Source organism: Fundulus heteroclitus, chromosome 13 (assembly GCF_011125445.2).
Source record: "Fundulus heteroclitus isolate FHET01 chromosome 13, MU-UCD_Fhet_4.1, whole genome shotgun sequence".
NCBI lineage: Eukaryota > Metazoa > Chordata > Actinopteri > Cyprinodontiformes > Fundulidae > Fundulus > Fundulus heteroclitus.
In genome coordinates, this window is record NC_046373.1 from 19,678,979 (window position 1) to 19,685,631 (window position 6,653).

The following is a 6,653-nucleotide window of genomic DNA, read 5'->3' on the forward strand; positions in this document are numbered from 1 at the left end:
GAAACCACAAGTTTCATTGTATTTTATTGGGATATACATATAAAAAGTAGTGCATGTAAAGTGGTACTAAAATGATACATGGTTTTCTTGAAATTTTCTTGAAAGCAAAAACCTTTTGCTGCAATTACAGCTGCAAATGTAGTTTGGGATATGCAAATAGCAGCTTTGTACATCTAGACACTAACATTTTTGACCATTTTTCTTTGCAAAATAGGCCAAGCATACCTCTTAAATCTTACCACAGTTTTAGTTCTAGACTTCGACTATTCTATTCTAAGACATGAATATGCCTTTATAGCTTTTGCTGTAATTTTAGTGTTGTTCTACAGGAAGGCGAACCTCTGCACAGATCATCTTTTGTCTTTTGCTACCTTTACCAGGTTTACTTTTAGTGTTGTCCTCTATTTAATGCCATCCATCCTCCCATCAAGTGAGACCAGCTTCCCTGTCCCTTTTTAGAAAAATCCCCAAAGCCTGATATTCCACTAACAAACTAACATTTGCACATTTGCATCACTGCATCTCTATCCAGCATTACAAATGCTGCTGAACTTTTAGTTTCTAAATGCATTTTTTGCACAAATGCCTTTTTGCACCATCATTTCTGCATATACAAATCCTTTGAATATTCTCCTGTACACTGTGATCACACACTGTTTCTTTCTCCTGCATTGTTTACATTTCAATTGTTTAATTTTTAATCACTGCTGCACTTTATATTGTAATTTACAAGCTGTATGCAACGAAATTTCGTTCTGTATGCACTCTGTACATACAAAATGACAAATAAAGTTGTCTAAGTCTAACAACTCCAAAGGTTGTTTTAGCAAGTGCAGGTATTCCACCACATTTGGGGTTTTTCAAGGAAGCCAAAAAATAAATTTTGGTCTTGTTTGTTCATAGTGCTTTCTTTCCACGTTTGCAGTGTCCTCTAAATAGCTTGTGACCAACTGCAAACATCATTCTTACAACAACAACGGCCTCTTCTCGCCATTCTTCCACAAAGACCAAATCTGTGAATCGCATCACTAATTTGTGAGTACTTTTCCCACAAGTTCATTTCTGACCTTTCTGCTGTGTTTCTCTGCATTTGTTTTGCTGTTTGCTCACAGATGTTCTCTAACAAACCTCCGAGGCTTTTAAGTGTATCTAATTTTGGGGTTTCAGATACAAATGCATTCCTCATTTTATAAATTGTTTCTTTGTAAAACCTTTAGTAAATCATTCAACCTTTTCCCTCCGCTTCAAAATCATGCATGTGTTTGTCTATCTAAAATCCAAACAGAATACAATAAAATGTGTGCTTTTAAAGTGAAAAAATGTAATAAAATAAAATAAAGAAAATAAAAGCGGTAGAAATACTCTTACAAGTACTTTGTAAGAGTACTAATAATTTGTAATTTAGTTTAAGATAGCTAAACTCCCCCTTACACAGCAAAGTAGGAAAGCTTTCCTCATCAGAGACAGAGAAGCAGTTCATAGTTGCAAGGAAAACCTGTTAGAGTCCGCAGAAGAAGATTTGATACTGTAACTTGAGCAAATGTGAAAAAAAAACAAGATAATTTAAATACTTAGGCAAGGCCATCGTTTTCTGAGGAATGCAAGCTGTGCATATTTTCATGGTTTTACATATCTCATATATGTTTCACATACACAGAAATCAAGCTGTAATGACATTTAGTTTTATCCCCCAAGATAAAGCTGAAAATTCTTCAATCGTTCAAGCAATCATCTTGGTTCCGGATCATTTAGGAGGTGATTAAATCCTTTCTATTTACACAGTGGAATTACTTCAGGGCTAACACAGATAAGTGGGAAAGGAGGCTTCTGTCTCTTTTGACAGATTTGTACCGCTGTCTGATGTCATTATACTGACGTTTGAAGCAATACAAAATATACACAGAGGACGCTGGTCTCTCAAGTGCTGGATGAGACACTCTCAGCAACACAAAGGCAGGCTTCGCACTGCGAGGATACGAGGTGGGTGTTCAGTACAGATGAGTCACGCAGGAGTTCCATTGATGAAGAGCACCCCAAAGCCCCACAAAGCTCAGCCCAGCACCGAGCTGCATGAGCTCACCATCCCTGACGAGCCTGTTCCATCGTCTGAATCCGGCGGGGAGGTGAAGGTCGACGAGCCAGTGTTGGCGTGGGGTATTTCGCTGATGACGCGCTGCACTGTGTCAATCTATTAAGCCCAGTGATGACCCTGATGATGTGGAAGCACTTTGCTGCCCCATCGCTTTGTGCGACATCCTTGGTCTGTAAATAAGGAGAGGAGAAACACAAAAGGCCTGTTAGGGTCCGAGAGAATAAGAGCAAGAAATTGAACAAATACTTGAGCTGTTCTGTTTCAATTTCTAAGTTTTATTCCTGACTATTTAGTGATATCTTTTTCTCAGAAGTAGCAAGACACTGCCCAAATGATGCAGTAGCAGCTCTGCAACAATTGGTGGCAGTGTGCGCTTGCACAAATGGAGAGCATCCACCGTGAAATGCACAGAAAAATAGCCAAAATATGATTGCATGCCCATATGTACAGTTATGCTTTATTTTCAAAGCAAATCCTGCAGCCAAGATATCTTTTGCATAGTGTGTGAAAGCACTGCACTCTATAACACGCATGCACGCTCATGTTTGCTGTTGTGACCCGTGCAGTTATGGTGAAAACACCAGGTTCTCAACAATCAAATGAAACAATGTAGTCCTTCTTTGCCATGGAGCACAGAAAGTGTTCTCCTTTTGTTTTAAAGTAGACTGATTTTTCAGGTTTGCGGAACATAAAGTGCCGATGCAGTAACCGACACATGAAGCCCCTGTGGATACATGCAAAGTCAGGTGCATTTGATAAATGCATGAACAGGACATAGGTATTTTTTATTTCCACACGGTTTAGCTTGAATACAATACAAATTAGAGACAGTATATGTCATATTTTTTGCATAACTTTCTCTAATGTATGATCACATGTTGTATGTGACTGAATCTGCTTGGAATTTGTGAGAACCTCTGCTACAGATCTGCTAAACCATCGTACTTCTTCTGCCGCAATTTTTAATATGCATCTTTTTTTTTCTGACTATGGCCATATTTGGACTTCCGGTCCACTGAGAGCACAGCAGCCAGTTGCCTAACTTCGGTCTGAGCTGCGCACCTCAGTGGCTGAAGTGTTGCAAGAGGAAATTGTCTGCTGCCTGAGCAAAGACAGAGTAAGGTCACACAGATGAGATAGGGCAGTTCCATACAATGGTCCTGTTTTTATAATTTCTGCCTGCACGGATGATCATTTGAATAATTTAAAAAGCTTAGTTTAAGCATTTTGCATTTCATTTACATGAATCCATCCACAGAGTTTTTAATTTTTATTGCTACGGGCTAGATAAATTCACATGTTTGTCATGGATAAAGCTTGAAGACGGCTTTCCTCCGCTGAAGCATAAATAATTTGGCAAAACACCTCGCAAGTCAGAAATGCAGTCATACCTGGAGGGCAAAAGCAGGTTTATCCATTTTTCTATGACTGAGCTCCAATGTTTAGGTTTTTAACACATGCTGAAAAGGTGATTATGTTGTGTGACTGTGGAGCTCTTTTAATGCACTCTATTGCAGGTAATTGCTCCATCACAATTATAAAAACTCTTCACACATTGCAGTTTCCAAATTTTTTTTAAATCTTTTAATTCAAAGCATCAGGTTTCTTTAAGATCCCCCTCAAGAAAATGCTACACAGATTTTAAATGTATCATTTTCTTGCATGTCTCCCAAAGCTGTAAGCGCTAATAGCAGTGTGTTTTTTTCTTTCTGATAAGAGACCTACATTTCAGTGATTTAATCAAGTTAACATAATTGCGCCAAACTGAATAATTCAGTGGGCTTTTAAATGTGTAGAGAAAACCCTGCTCAGTTCTCATCTCGGCTTGCTTTAGGCACATTCGACTTGTCCTTTTCTCAGGGTCTGCTGGAGCTGAAATACATTGGTGTTAATAGCCCTCATGAGCTGCCTGTTTGCTGCCTCTGTTGCTATGGCGACTACCCGGCCTGATAAGGGGGGGGGGGGGGGTTCAGGTCCTTTGTGTTCTCTGCATACAAGGTCCTTTAGATGGAGATGCAGCTCAAATATTACATACTGAACCTGCAGGCTGCGTGAGAGCATCAAAGGAGAGAGTTTTGGCTAAAAACAACTGGCAATGTACAGGTTATTTACTTTGAAACAGCAAGATTATGTCAAACATAAATGCCTGCATCCAAACAGATCGGTCTGCAGGTTGCCATAATTATTTTGAAAAATAAAGACCAAACAAACAAACAAACAAACAAAAAAAACCCCTGTTAAAATATTGTACTCATTCCTTTGGTATCCTGACTGCTTATACAGATGTTCTTTTGCAGATGAACCACATTTGATGAAAAGAGAATATTGATACTGGGAAATACAGTGTTTTGCATATTTATTATTGTAGATGGGTTCATTAACATGCAAAGTCCTCCTTGTGGTGACAGATGTTTGCAAGTTAAGAGTAACGTTACGTTACACAAACAGAAGCAAAGAACAGAAAAAAATGTCATAAGTGGACATTTGTGCAAAAAGGTTGTCAGGTTCGGCACTATCAGATGAAAGAAAACTTTATTTGTCATTGCAATTGTACCTTCCAATGACATTTGTCTTTTTACCCATCCCTTAATGAGGAGTGGACAGCAATCAGGGGCTAAGGGTCTTGCTCAGGGACCCACAGTGGCAGTCTGTGGGGATCAAACCAGGTACTTGCAACCTTCTCAGAGTGCAAGCACACTGCACTAACCACTAGGCCACCACCCCTCCGAGTAAAATAGTATCCATATGAAAATAACAGCTGAAACTGAATCTCCACTTGTTTGTTCCTGCAAAAGGTACAAAATAAACAAAAAAATCAGTACAGGCAAATAGACCGGAAAGCAACAGAAAGTCACATGAACAAAAAGAGTGAGTAACAGTACTTTTCTGTGCAATTAGATGACATATGTATCAAGGCAGCAGTCCAAGTGTTGTTATATATACAAAAAATAACTGTTACAGGAAGCAAGCACTGTAGCAGTTTAAATCTTCAATGAACCTTTGCTAAAAAAGTCAAGGGGCCTTTTGTGGTCCTTTTACATACTTTATTTTAGCCATTTGACATCCATTCAAGCTGATACTTAGGGTAGTGAGTCATTATTACAAATAATACCCACCATGTTCATAGATGGGGAGGCTGCCAAAAGGCAGAAATAGTTGTATTGTGCAGGTGAAAGTTTTTAGTTTTCAGTGCCCAGGATGGACATGTGCAACATTAATTTCAATTCAATTAAATTTATTTATATAGCGCCAAATCATGAAACATGTCATCTCAAGGCACTTTACAAAATCAAGTTCAATCATATTATACAGATTGGGTCAGATTATACAGATTGGTCAAAAATGTCCTATATAAGGAAACCAGTTGATTGCATCAAAGTCCCGACAAGCAGCATTCACTCCTGGAGAACCGTAGAGCCACAGGGAGAGTCGTCTGCATTGTCCATGGCTTTGCTGCAATCCCTCATACTGAGCAAGCATGAAGCGACAGTGGGAAGAAAAACTCCCCATTAACGGGAAGGAAAACCTCCGGCAGAACCGGGCTCAGTATTGTTATGCCATAAGCTGGTTGAATATGCTTATTATTATTGTTATTAATTATAATTTGGTATTATAATTTAAATAATAAATCATTCAACTCAAATTTCCGCTATAACAAATATAGTTCAAATGGTGGTGATGTTAGCTATAAGCTTGTAAGTATTTATACCACTAATGCATTAGTTAATTTGCTGTTATGAACTCATTTATGCTGGAATAAATGATCAGGTCGGACTGTTAACCGACGAGGTTTATCCAGCAGGCTGTGAGAACCCCAATGTAACTGCAATTAGAGTTTAAATCCTTATTCCTTATCACCATCCAATGATATTGTCTCTGTATTAATATCAGATGTTAACTCCAAAGGAGGTTAGCTCTGAATTCTGAATACCCAGGCAACTGTGAATTGGACTGAACACAAAACAATGTCTATTCCGCAGTCGTTGGTTTTATTGAACCAAAAGCAATTCCCTGTTACAGTAATTCTCTGATTCAACAACTTTGGAATTCTTACTCATTACTAAACTAACATGCAAAATATATATGTGGAAATAAAGAACAAAACAAAAATAAACAATGGATTAAAATGAGCGGTTAGCAGATCTTAACTTAACTCACAGTTCAGATACACGTCACCCTCCCAAGATGGCTGCTACGATGACGTATGAGGGGAGGTCCTAATAACGTAACCACGCTTACGCTGATGGGATAATGCCTCGCTTCGAGAGGGCGCAGCTAACTGGGAGTTTAAAGCAAAGCCCGCGACTTGAGCTCGGACAAAAAGATTAAATTGATAAGAAGAAGCGAAAAGAGAGAGGGGGAAAGCAGGGAAAAAGATGAAAGGAAATGAAGCAGTAACCCACGGCGGGGTTCTTGATGGATCACAAATCAAAACAGCAAAATCAATTGTAAAATGCATGCACATACAAAGAAAATGTTCAGCAAAATAATTCCAACTTCGTCGTGGAATAAAAGCATTAACCAACACCTACAAAGTTCTACGCCTGCCCAGGCACTTCTA